The sequence below is a fragment of the Oncorhynchus gorbuscha genome, linkage group LG23 (genome assembly GCF_021184085.1).
Source record: "Oncorhynchus gorbuscha isolate QuinsamMale2020 ecotype Even-year linkage group LG23, OgorEven_v1.0, whole genome shotgun sequence".
Classification (NCBI taxonomy): domain Eukaryota; kingdom Metazoa; phylum Chordata; class Actinopteri; order Salmoniformes; family Salmonidae; genus Oncorhynchus; species Oncorhynchus gorbuscha.
Window position 1 is genome coordinate 26,826,479 of NC_060195.1, and position 13,765 is coordinate 26,840,243.

Genomic DNA, 13,765 nt, shown 5'->3' on the forward strand with positions numbered 1-13,765 from the left:
GTCATTCTGCAGGGCTCTGGCAGTGCTCCTCCTGCTCCTCCTTGCACAAAGGCGGAGGTAGTGGTCCTGCTGCTGGGTTGTTGCCCTCCTACGGCCTCCTCCACGTCTCTTGATGTTCTGGCTTGTCTCCTGGTAGCGCCTCCATGCTCTGGACACTACGCTGACAGACACAGCAAACCTTCTTCCCACAGCTCGCATTGTTGTGCCATCCTGGATGAGCTGCACTTCCTGAGCCACTTGTGTGGGTGGTAGAGTGAAAGCACCGCCAGCTTTCAAAAGTGACCAAAACATCAGCCTGGAAGCATAGGAACTGAGAAGTGGTCTGTGGTCACCACCTGCAGAACCACTCCTTTATTGGGGTTGTCTTGCTAATTGCCTATAATTCTGCCACTGTGTACTCTCTGTTTAGGGCCAAATAGCATTCTAGTTTGCTCTGTTTTTTAGTTAATTCTTTCCAATGTGTCAATAATTATCTGTAAATTTTGTTTTCTCATGATTTGCTTGGGGCTAATTGGGCTGCTGTCCTGGGGATCTGTGGGGTGTGTTTGTGTTTGTGAACAGAGCCCCAGGACCAGCTTGCTTAGGGGACTCTTCTCCAGGTTCATCTCTCTGTAGGTGATGGCTTTGTTATGGAAGGTTTGGGAATCGCTTCCTTTTAGGTGGCTCTTTTCTGGATTCTAATAATTAGTGGGTATCGGCCTATTCTGCTCTGCAAGCATTATTTGGTGTTCTACGTTGTGCACAGAGGATATTTTTGCAGAATTCTGCAGAATCTCAATTTGGTGTTTGTCCCATTTTGTGAAATCTTGGTTGGTGAGCGGACCCCAGACCTCACATCCAACCATAAAGGGCAATGGGCTCTATGACTGATTCAAATATTTTTAGCCAGATCCTAATTGGTATGTTGAATTTTATGTTCCTTTTGATGGCATAGAATGCCCTTCTTGCCTTGTCTCTCAGATAGTTAACAGCTTTGTGGATGTTCCTGTGGCGCTGATGTTTAGGCCAAGGTATGTATATTTTTTGTGTGCTCTGGGGCAATGGTGTCAAGATGGAATTTGTATTTGTGGTCCTGATGCCTTTGGCTCCTGGCAACTGGACCTTATTTGGAACACCATTATTTCGGTCTTACTGAGATTTACTGTCAGGGCCCAGGTCTGTCAGAATCTGTGCCGAATATCTAGGTGCTGCTGTAGGCCCTCCTTGGTTGGTGACAGAAGCACCAGAAAATCAGCTAACAGTAGACATTTGACTTCAGATTCCATTTCTCTCTCTCCATTTCTATCCCTCTTTCTCTCCATCTCTATCCCTCTCTCTCCATCTCAGCCCTTCCCTCTCCCTCTCTCTCTCTCTTTTATCTCTCTCTCTGTCTCTCTCCTGCTCTTTACTCTCTCTCTCTCTCTCTCTCTCTCTCTCTCTCTCTCTCTCTCTCTCTCTCTCTCTCTCCATCTCTCTCCCTCACTTTTCTCCCCTCTCTCTCTTTCTCTCTCCCTCTCTCTCCTTCTCCCCATCTCTCTCCCTCTCCATCTCTTTTCTCCCTCTCTCTTTCGCTTTCTCCTTTCTCTCTTGCTCTCTGCATTCCCAGACAGCATTCTCAGTCCAAACCCTCACACTGCGGCACTGTCACACACACTCCACTGGTGGTTGCCATGGAGAAATAGTTATCCTGGTCTCCAAGGTACCCGAGTCGTCTGATGCCTTTGGCTTCTTTATTTAGATGAAAACATGTTGGAAAGGATCCGCATGTCTTTCTTTCCTTTCTTTCTTTTCATTCTCCTTTCCTTTCTCTTTCTTCTTCCCCGCCACACTCCCCGTGCGTTGTTTCTTGTTTTGTTCGTCGTTCCTCCTTTCCAGGAGTTTTGTCTCTGTGTGCGTTGCAAGCTGTCTGATGTTTTGCAGTAATTAATTTGACTGTGTGTGGATGTCGGGAGCCCCAGGAGGACAGAGGCTTTATGAAAGTTTCTCCCCATTGTCGAGGCTCTCGCCTGGGCTTATAATTGCCTTCTAATACCAGGGCTGTGTGTCACAGCCGCCTGTCACTCCCCGGATATAGCTGTGAACTACCAGCAAAGAGAATGGAGGAAGGTTGAGGTTTTTGACTGCTGCTAGCTGGGGTTTGACAGACAGAGGATATATATATATTTAGATGTAGATACACTACATACTGTACTGTATGGGTTTAGACTTCACACCTGTGGCTTGGGGCCATTTCACTATGCAAAGTCTCTCCCATTGTACTGGCGGTGTGGTTTTCACCTGTGGTTTAACTCGGAGGTGGAGCAACCTGGATGGAAATGGAAAATGGAGGGCTGCTATGCGAGCCTCGGGGAAACTAGCCTACATACCGAGAGGAAAAACAACCATTATTTGAAAAATACATGTATGTCTAGGCTATAGGGTTTCAGAGTTAGCAGGCAGAGAAGCCAGGGATATCCTTTAACCCTGTTGGTTTGTTAATTTGCATGATCAGGCATCCATCCGCGGCAATTACTGGCCCACAGCACACACAACAGGAAGTGAATTCACGTCCTGCGCTCCGTGATATCACAGGAAAGAGAAAGAGAGAGAGAGAAAGAGAGAGAAATAGAGAGAGAGGGGTGTTGCAGACAGATGGAAAGAGGAAGTTGTCACTGTCAGTGGCTGTAGCCCTAGCAACAGACGTACAGTCAGTGTACTAGTACAGCATGTTAAGGACCAGACATGCAAATAACAAATCTCTTTAAGACACCTATCTACTTCACCACCAGGGCTAAGAGCAGCCATGTTTCTATTGAACCTGTAGATAGATTATTATAGATTGCTGACGCAAGCAGTCACTGTTTCAGATTAAAAATGTTCCATTCCTTTTTCAGGTATAGTCTGGATATGTATCACCTGACTATTTCGTAACTCAATAGTCAGTAATACGATTCATGCTGTAATTGTTCACATTTGTGACCTGATTCAGGAAACTAGGTTAATGACGCAAGTCACGACTTCACAGGAGAGCTGTTTGAACATTTAAAAAAATATTTTTATCAAATTGTGTTTTTTGGTAGAAATGCCTTTTCGAACATGTGAACTTTCATGTGCCTTAATATCAAACTTGTTTGCCATATGTAAATACAAATAAAATAGTTAAATTACGAGCCTATTTGGTTTACCCACAGTAAAAGTGAGCAACCTCCCGCTAGCCATGATTGGCTGAGATAATGAGTGGGCTGGACATGCTGAGAGATGAGTTTGGTCTGCACGCGTCTGTCTATTGGAGATGGTCAGTATGTCTAGGTAATCATGTCAAACGCGGCTTTCTTTAAATGTATCTCATAGTAAAACTGCATAAACCTAATGTTAAGTTAAAGTGTAATGTTAGCTAGCTAACATTAGCTGGCTGGCTCACTAGCTAACGTTATGTGTATGCTCTCCACTTTCTGGAGGAAATTAAATCTGGATTACATCATCAAACTAAGGGCAACCATGCATGGCATCAGACAGGAGACGTGTCCAACCATGATGAATACTGGTAAGATAGTCTAGCTAGCTACATTTTCAAATATTACACATTTCTAATTTTGACAGAAAGTGGTTTGATTTCAAGTGTACTGTTAGCTAGCTAACATAAGCTGGCTGGGTCACTAGCTCACGCTGTGTGTGATCTTATTATTTGTATCTCAGACACATTTGCTTGACTAGTTGTAGCCATAGAACCTGGTTGTTTAGCTACCTGCAGATTCATGCAGGGTAGCAATGTCATGAGTTGAAATTATGGTCCATTGTTTACCTAGCTAGCTAGCTACATGTCTTAACAAAAGACTCCTCTCTAATTTTGACGAAGTATTTTCATTTCAAGTTAGTGTACTGTTAGCTAGCTTTCTAAGATTAGCTGGCTGGCTCACTAACTAACGTTACGTCATGCATTGGGATTCATTGTTTACCTAACTAGCTATCTAGCTACATTTGTTAACTTCTTATGGCTGCATCCCTTCTCAATTTCCGCCTGAAGACATACCCTAATCTAACCGACTATAGCTCAGGCCCAGGGGCAAGGATATGCATATTCTTGGTATCATTTGAATGGAAACATTCTGAGGTTTGTGGAAATGTTAATTGAATGTAGGAGAATATAACACAATAGATCTGGTAGAAGAAAAGAGAAAGAAAGAGCATAGGTCTTCTGTTTTTTTATAGTCTTTCACGTGTACAAGAATGGCCAAACAGTCAGATAGGATGCTGGGGATAATTTCGATGGATAACAAAAGAGGGAAACTGTAATTGAAGTCACCCAGGTGTCCCACACAAGTTGCCCAAATGTTCCCAAGTGGCCGAATTGGTGAAATGATATATAACTATATACAACAGTGCAAATAACTATATACAACATATCAAAAAGCAACACACAAAAAAACATGTAACATTTTTTTATATTAAAAAAACAGGGGTAGACCCTTTGGAAGACCCTCAGTCCTCTACACAATATTTTGCTGCTGGTGCCATGTCCCATAGCAGTCTCTTTCTGCTGTAAAGCAGAGGCAAACCAAACAAGGGACTTCATGAAACAAAAAACACAACGACGCCTCCATGCTGTGCCCTTTTGGCCCTGAGGCACATTCATGCCTGCAGTTATGAACACCACTGGTGGCATATGAACACCACTGGTGGCAGGAGAAGAGGGGGCAGAGGGTAGAGGGGGCAGAGGTAGAGGGGCAGAAGGTGATGCAGTGGACCTTGTGCTATAGCCAGCAAGCTCCCGGATGAGCAGCTCCCTGAAGGCTAGCTGTGAGATGGGGGGCTGTCCACAGCTCTTCGCCATTTCCTTCTGCAGGATGAAGGAATTCACCACAGCAACGTTAATGAAATGATAAAACAATGTCTTGTACCATTTCTTTGTCTTGTGGAGAACATTGTAGTACCCTATCAGTGCGTCTGATAGGTCTACACCTCCCATGCCCTTGTTGTAGTCCTTGATAGCTACATGAATGGGGACACCAATTACTTTGCAGACAGAGTTCAGTGTGTCAAATCGGAGGGCATGTTGTCCGATCCTCTGGCAGTCTCTATGGGGGTGCCACAGGGTTCAATTCTCGGGCCGACTCTTTTCTCTGTATATATCAATGATGTTGCTCTTGCTGCGGGCGATTCCCTGATCCACCTCTACGCAGACGACACCATTGTATACACTTTCGGCCCGTCATTGGACACTGTGCTATCTAACCTCCAATCGAGCTTCAATGCCATACAACACTCCTTCCGTGGCCTCCAACTGCTCTTAAACGCTAGTAAAACCAAATGCATGCTTTTCAACCGATCGCTGCCTGCACCCGCATGCCCGACTAGCATCACCACACTGGATGGCTCCGACCTTGAATATGTGGACACCTATAAGTACCTAGGTGTCTGGCTAGACTGCAAACTCTCCTTCCAGACCCATATCAAACATCTCCAATCGAAAATCAAATCAAGAATCGGCTTTCTATTCCGCAACAAAGCCTCCTTCACTCACGCTGCCAAGCTTACCCTAGTAAAACTGACTATCCTACCGATCCTCGACTTCGGCGACGTCATCTACAAAATTGCTTCCAACACTCTACTCAGCAAACTGGATGCAGTTTATCACAGTGCCATCCGTTTTGTCACTAAAGCACCTTATACTACCCACCACTGCGACTTGTATGCTCTAGTCGGCTGGCCCTCGCTACATATTCGTCGCCAGACCCACTGGCTTCAGGTCATCTACAAGGCCATGCTAGGCAAAGCTCCGCCTTATCTCAGCTCACTGGTCACGATGGCAACACCCATCCGTAGCACGCGCTCCAGCAGGTGTATCTCATTGATCATCCCTAAAGCCAACACCTCATTCGGCCGCCTTTCGTTCCAGTACTCTGCTGCCTGTGACTGGAACGAATTGCAAAATCGCTGAAGTTGGAGACTTTTATCTCCCTCACCAACTTCAAACATCAGCTAGCTGAGCAGCTAACCGATCGCTGCAGCTGTACATAATCTATTGGTAAATAGCACACCCATTTTCACCTACCTCATCCACACAGTTTTTATTTATTTACTTTTATGCTCTTTTGCACACCAATATCTCTACCTGTACATGATCATTTATCACTCCAGTGTTAATCTGCAATATTGTAATTATTCGCCTACCTCCTCATGCCTTTTGCACACATTGTATATAGACTCCCCTTTTTTTCTCTGTGTTATTGACTTGTTAATTGTTTACTCCATGTGTAACTCTGTGTTGTCTGTTCACACTGCTATGCTTTATCTTGGCCAGGTCGCAGTTGCAAATGAGAACCTGTTCTTAACTAGCCTACCTGGTTAAATAAAGGTGAAATAAAAAAATAAATAAAAAAATAAAGGTAAAATAAATAGGGGGACATAAAGGTAAAGGTAAAATAAATAAATAAAATTTGGTGGTCCATGCCCCAGTAGCGTCCTTCACACGCCTGACAACGTGATCGCCACTGGAGGACTTGTGGATAGTGGAGCACGTCACCACCTCTCTGGTATCCAAACAGTAGGCCATCTTCACGGATCCATTGCATGGTCCCCCGTTCAGCCTGCTTAGGCATGTCATTCACCTTTGTCTTCGGAAAACCCACTCTGTTGGTCCGAATGGTGCCACAAGCCCACACCTCCAGCTTCCTCAAGTCTGCAAACAGGGTAGGGCTTGTGTAGAAGTTGTCCACAAACAGTTTGTAGCCCTTCCCCAGCTCTGTAAACAGGGTAGGGCTTGTGTAGAAGTTGTCCACAAACAGTTTGTAGTCCTTCCCCAGCAGTTGAAAATCCAATAACTCCATGACGGAATCATAACTGAGTCCCTTACCAGTCGCAAAACTGCTTTTCCCCTCATAAACAAAGAAATTGAATGTGTAGGCACACACAGAATCAGAGATGAGATATTTAGAAACCTTGTAGAGGACATGACAGTGGGAGGAAAGGCATATTTGTTTGTATTACACACCAGGGAATCAACAACTGACAGGGTGAAAAACAGTTGAAAAAGTTGCATGGGGCTGTATTTTGAGGTCATGTCCAGCTGAGGTCCTGGTGGTCTTTTTGGTCTGAATATTGGAGGATGTGGCTCCACATCCTCCTCCAGCACAGAGTGCCATTGCCCCTCTGCCTCTGCCAGCAGGTTCCACACTTCCCTTCCTCCGCTTCTTTGTTTGTGTCTTCACACATCTAGATGGCCGGGCGGGGGCAGCTGTGGAGCCGGAGACAGCAAGGGTCCGGCTGGATGAACCCGCTTCAGTAGGGGATGGGCACCTTGGCACCGGGGGCTTCCTGTCGGAGTCGCTATCACTGTGAAAGAAAACATTTAAACAAATATTTGTTATGTATGAGCCTTTTATCATCACGTAAAATAAACAGATATGTATTGTATAGAGCAGAGGGAACACAGTCACTAAGGTGAAGTGCTGTCCCATTCAACTCCGGCCATTGTTGTGGGCCTGCCCTCCCCCAACAGCACCCAATGGCTATTTCATATGGAAATGGGGTGGAATGGAGCAGCAGACGCAGTGGGCATGTGTGTGTTTGCTGATCTACTCCATTCCATTTTAATAAAAAATGACATGGAATATATATATATATATATATACACATACATATCCAGATTGTCTCCAGGGAGGCTGGTACATGGAGGTGGTCCTGTGAAACAGAAATGGATTTGTATGTAGTCCAGTAGGCCTTGATGTTCTTCAATTACACACACACACACACACACACACACACACACACACACACACACACACACACACACACACACACACACACACACACACACACACACACACACACACACACACACACACACACACACACACACACACACACACAAACAAACAACACACACAGGTTATGGGTCATACACATACATACACACACACTATGTATAGCCAATGTGTACTTTACACATTTCATCACACATTTCATTACTGATTATATTTCTATAAATTGCACAAAATATATATATATATATATATATTATTTTTTTGCAAAGAAAATATCAAATTATTTATATTTCAAACAACGGCGTTAGCACTTACCAGTCCAGAATTATGTCCTCTCCTTGCAGAAACATCTCTTCAGTGTATGAGTCATAACTATGCTCACTCAAAGATTCTTCAAATCTGTCTCACTTTCTCTATCTATTTCTTCTATAATCTGGTGCAAATCTGTATACTTAGACTTGGACTTTGCTTTTCCTGATTTATTCGCCATGATGTCTTCTATGAAATCATTGAAAAAAACACTTTCCAAAATACTGCTGTGCGTAACGCGAGTGACTGCAACAAGTCTGATGGTCAATGGCGAATTAAGTTCGTTACGTGTGCGTTTACGAACAAGGGCTGCTGTTCCAACCCATAACCATCACATACTGCCGTTTACCTCAGCTCATTGGCTATCTACCAAGCTAGTTTTCAAGAAGGTCCGTGGTCATTGGGCAGAAATACAGTCAAACTTCGCTAATATTATTGGTGCGCAATGAGGTCATTGCTCGTTGTCTTCAAATCAGTTCATTTCGGTCAATACACCCCACAAAAAGAACAATCAAGTCTGGCTGTGTTATAAACATCCAGAGGATTGCAATGAAACCAACTATGACTAGATAAACAATTGTTTAGTGTGTGTAATTACGTTGAATGCTTCGTCAAAAGTTGATAGAGATGGAATTCACAACACAAGCGGTTTACAAAATGTTTCGTGTTAGGCTATAAAAATGTATTTTATTTAAAAAAATGCACTTCATTTGATCACTGGGGCCCCCAGGATGAGAAATAAGAGCAAGATATCAGATTGTATCTTACCTTCAGATGTGAATGTGTCAAAACTGTCATGGCGGAAAAAGTTTGTTGTTGTTGATCGCTCTTCTCAAACAAAAGCATGGCATTTGTTCTCTAATAGTTATTTTAAATTGGAAAACGCAGTTTGATTACCAAGATTCTAATCTTTTGAAGGATGTAAGACACTTGAATTGTCAAGAATGTTTATCAAATCAAATCAAATCAAATCAAATTTATTTATATAGCCCTTCGTACGTCAGCTGATATCTCAAAGTGCTGTACAGAAACCCAGCCTAAAACCCCAAACAGCAAACAATGCAGGTGTAAAAGCACGGTGGCTAGGAAAAACTCCCTAGAAAGGCCAAAACCTAGGAAGAAACCTAGAGAGGAACCGGGCTATGTGGGGTGGCCAGTCCTCTTCTGGCTGTGCCGGGTAGAGATTATAACAGAACATGACCAAGATGTTCAAATGTTCATAAATGACCAGCATGGTCAAATAATAATAAGGCAGAACAGTTGAAACTGGAGCAGCAGCACAGTCAGGTGGACTGGGGACAGCAAGGAGCCATCATGTCAGGTAGTCCTGGGGCACGGTCCTAGGGCTCAGGTCCTCCGAGAGAGAAAGAAAGAAAGAGAATTAGAGAGAGCATATGTGGGTGGCCAGTCCTCTTCCGGCTGTGCCGGGTGGAGATTATAACAGAACGTGGCCAAGATGTTCAAATGTTCATAAATGACCAGCATGGTTGAATAATAGTAAGGCAGAACAGTTGAAACTGGAGCAGGAGCATGGCCAGGTGGACTGGGGACAGCAAGGAGTCCTCATGTCAGGTAGTCCTGGGACATGGTCCTAGGGCCCAGGCCAGTTGAAACTGGAGCAGCAGCATGGCCAGGTGGACTGGGGACAGCAAGGAGTCATCATGTCAGGTAGTCCTGGGGCATGGTTCTAGGGCTCAGGTCCTCCGAGAGAGAGAAAGAAAGAGAGAAGGAGAGAATTAGAGAACGCACACTTAGATTTACACAGGACACCGAATAGGACAGGAGAAGTACTCCAGATAAACAAACTGACCCTAGCCCCCGACACATAAACTACTGCAGCATAAATACTGGAGGCTGAGACAGGAGGGGTCAGGAGACACTGTGGCCCCATCCGAGGACACCCCGGACAGGGCCAAACAGGAAGGATATAACCCCACCCACTTTGCCAAAGCACAGCCCCCACACCACTAGAGGGAAATCTTCAACCACCAACTTACCATCCTGAGACAAGGCCGAGTATAGCCCACAAAGATCTCCGACACGGTACAACCCAAGGGGGGAACCCAGACAGGCCGACCACAACAGTGTATCAACCCACCCAGGTGACGCACCCCCCCAGGGACGGCACGAGAGAGCCCCAGCAAGCCAGTGACTCAGCCCCGTAACAGGGCTAGAGGCAGAGAATCCCAGTGGAAAAAGGGGAACCGGCCAGGCAGAGACAGCAACAGTTGCTCCAGAGCCTTTCCGTTCACCTTCCCACTCCTGGGCCAGACTACACTCAATCATATGACCCACTGAAGAGATGAGTCTTCAGTAAAGACTTAAAGGTTGAGACCGAGTTTGCGTCTCTGACATGGGTAGGCAGACCGTTCCATAAAAATGGAGCTCTATAGGAGAAAGCCCTGCCTCCAGCTGTTTGCTTAGAAATTCTAGGGACAATTAGGAGGCCTGCGTCTTGTGACCGTAGCGTACGTATAGGTATGTACGGCAGGACCAAATCAGAGAGGTAGGTAGGAGCAAGCCCATGTAATGCTTTGTAGGTTAGCAGTAAAACCTTGAAATCAGCCCTTGCTTTGACAGGAAGCCAGTGTAGAGAGGCTAGCACTGGAGTAATATGATCAAATTTTTTGGTTCTAGTCAGGATTCTAGCAGCCGTATTTAGCACTAACTGAAGTTTATTTAGTGCTTTATCCGGGTAGCCGGAAAATAGAGCATTGCAGTAGTCTAACCTAGAAGTGACAAAAGCATGGATTAATTTTTCTGCATCATTTTTGGACAGAAAGTTTCTGATTTTTGCAATGTTACGTAGATGGAAAAAAGCTATCCTCGAAATGGTCTTGATGTGTTCTTCAAAAGAGAGATCAGGGTCCAGAGTAACGCCGAGGTCCTTCACAGTTTTATTTGAGACGACTGTACAACCATTAAGATTAATTGTCAGATTCAACAGAAGATCTCTTTGTTTCTTGGGACCTAGAACAAGCATCTCTGTTTTGTCCGAGTTTAATAGTAGAAAGTTTGCAGCCATCCACTTCCTTATGTCTGAAACACATGCTTCTAGCGAGGGCAATTTTGGTGCTTCACCATGTTTCATTGAAATGTACAGCTGTGTGTCATCCGCATAGCAGTGAAAGTTTACATTATGTTTTCGAATAACATCCCCAAGAGGTAAAATATATAGTGAAAACAATAGTGGTCCTAAAACAGAACCTTGAGGAACACCGAAATGTACAGTTGATTTGTCAGAGGACAAACCATTCACAGAGACAAACTGATATCTTTCCGACAGATAAGACCTAAACCAGGCCAGAACATGTCCGTGTAGACCAATTTGGGTTTCCAATCTCTCCAAAAGAATGTGGTGATTGGTATCAAAAGCAGCACTAAGGTCTAGGAGCACGAGGACAGATGCAGAGCCTCGGTCCGATGCCATCAAAATGTCATTTACCACCTTCACAAGTGCCGTCTCAGTGCTATGATGGGGTCTAAAACCAGACTGAAGCATTTGTATACATTGTTTGTCTTCAGGAAGGCAGTGAGTTTGCGCAACAGCCTTTCTAAAATCTTTGAGAGGAATGGAAGATTCGATATAGGCCGATAGTTTTTTATATTTTCTGGGTCAAGGTTTGGCTTTTTCAAGAGAGGCTTTATTACTGCCACTTTTAGTGAGTTTGGTACACATCCAGTGGATAGAGAGCCGTTTATTATGTTCAACATAGGAGGGCCAAGCACAGGAAGCAGCTCTTTCAGTAGTTTAGTTGGAATAGGGTCCAGTATACAGCTTGAAGGTTTAGAGGCCATGATTATTTTCATCATTGTGTCAAGAGATATAGTACTAAAACACTTGAGCGTCTCTCTTGTTTAATGTTATGATGTTGTATTTTTAGTTTGTCGCTCTGAAATTTGCCCGGATGTTGATCCCACAGCTCTGAGAAGCTAACCAGCTCTGCTAGTAAAATGGGCAAAGTGGGGTGTTCTCTCATTATGTGTCTGGAAGCTAGCCAATATTAGCCAGTTAGCTTGGGTGCTTGACTGTCGTTGTGAGGTCAGAGCTTTCGGAACAACCCTACTTATTGGCCAGAGCATCTAGTGTGGGCTCTGAACGCAAAATGCTCTGAATTTATGAACGGACAATCTGACAGCACAGTTGCAATCACCAAATCTCTGGATAACATACTGTAACAGCCTAACCAGCTCTGCTAGGGCGAGTAATGTTCAGTGAGCTGTTCTCTCTTTCTTAGATGTAGCTGGGAGTAGCTGGCAAGTTGGTAAAGAACGCACAGATCAACCCTTAAAGAGATGGGTGGGCTAAGGCTGAATGGGTGTAGACAAGGAAGGGCTCTCCAATAGTAGTACCAAAACATTGAAAGACGGATTTCTCAAAAGTGAGTTTACAAGTTGATAAACTTTCAAAGCAGAATTACTTTCCCATTGTTTCCTCAAATGCAATGGATGATATACCATTTTGTAGCTCTGAGACTCTATTTTTATCCAATGTAAAAAGCTGAAATTCAAATGTTGCTACATAAGACCGAATCCAGGTGGTGAGTCACATTTACCTTGAGGGTTTGTATGGTTTGAAGACTGAGATTGTATCAGCAAGTCAGCAGTTGTACTGTAATAATGATGTGTGAGTCAAACAGCCTTGGACTAAGCATGTACCGTACGTCTGTACATGTACCGTACGTCTGTACAGTATTCTAGTCAATGCCACTCCGACATTGCTCTTCCTAATATTCATATATTTCTAAATTCCATTCTTTTACTTTTAGATTTGAGTGTATTGTTGTGAATTGTTAGAAATTACTACCGCAATAACATCTGCGTGTGTGCAATCAATAAAATGTTATTTGATTTATGTCTACCTTCTTGGCTTGACAAAGGCAAGCACAGATAAAGAAACAGAGAAATAGAGCTGATATGAATACATGTGTATGTGTCTGTCTTGGCATGACATGAATGAACCAATCTGATGGACCAACCTGTGAGATCTTGTACCTTGTGAATGAACCAGGAATAATTGAAGAGTTACTGTATATATCCATTTTCATGTTGGTAAATTAGCTTGTATTGTTTAAAGAAATGATGAAAGAGATTTGTTGTGTTTCTTCTATCTAATCATGGCATGGGGTTGTTGAATGACAGAGATGTACAGTGGCTCGTGAAAGTATTCACCCCCCTTGGCATTTTTCCAATTTTGTTGCCTTACAACCTGGAATTAAAATGTATATTTTTAAGTAATTTTATTTACACGTCTACCACTTTGAAGATGCTAAATATTTTTGGGGTGAAACAAACAAGAAATATGACACAAAAAAAGAACTTCAGCGTGCATAACTATTCACCCCTCCCAAAGTCAATACTTTGTAGAGCCCCCTTTTGCAGCAATTACAGCTGAAAGTCTCTTGGGGTATGTCTCTATAAGCTTGGCACATCTAGTCACTGGGATTTCTGCCCATTCTTCAAGGCAAAACTGCTCCAGCTCCTTCAAGTTGGATGGGTTCCGCTGATGTACAGTAATCTTTGTCATACCACAGATTCTCAATTGGATTGAGGTCTGGACTTTGACTAGGCCATTCCAAGACATTTAAATGTTTCCCCTTAAACCACTCGAGTGTTGCTTTAGCAGTATGCTTAGGGTCATTGTCCTGCTGGAAGGTGAACCTCCGTCACAGTCTCAAATCTCTGGAAGACAAACAGGTTTCCCTCAACAATTTCCTTGTATTTAGCACCATCCA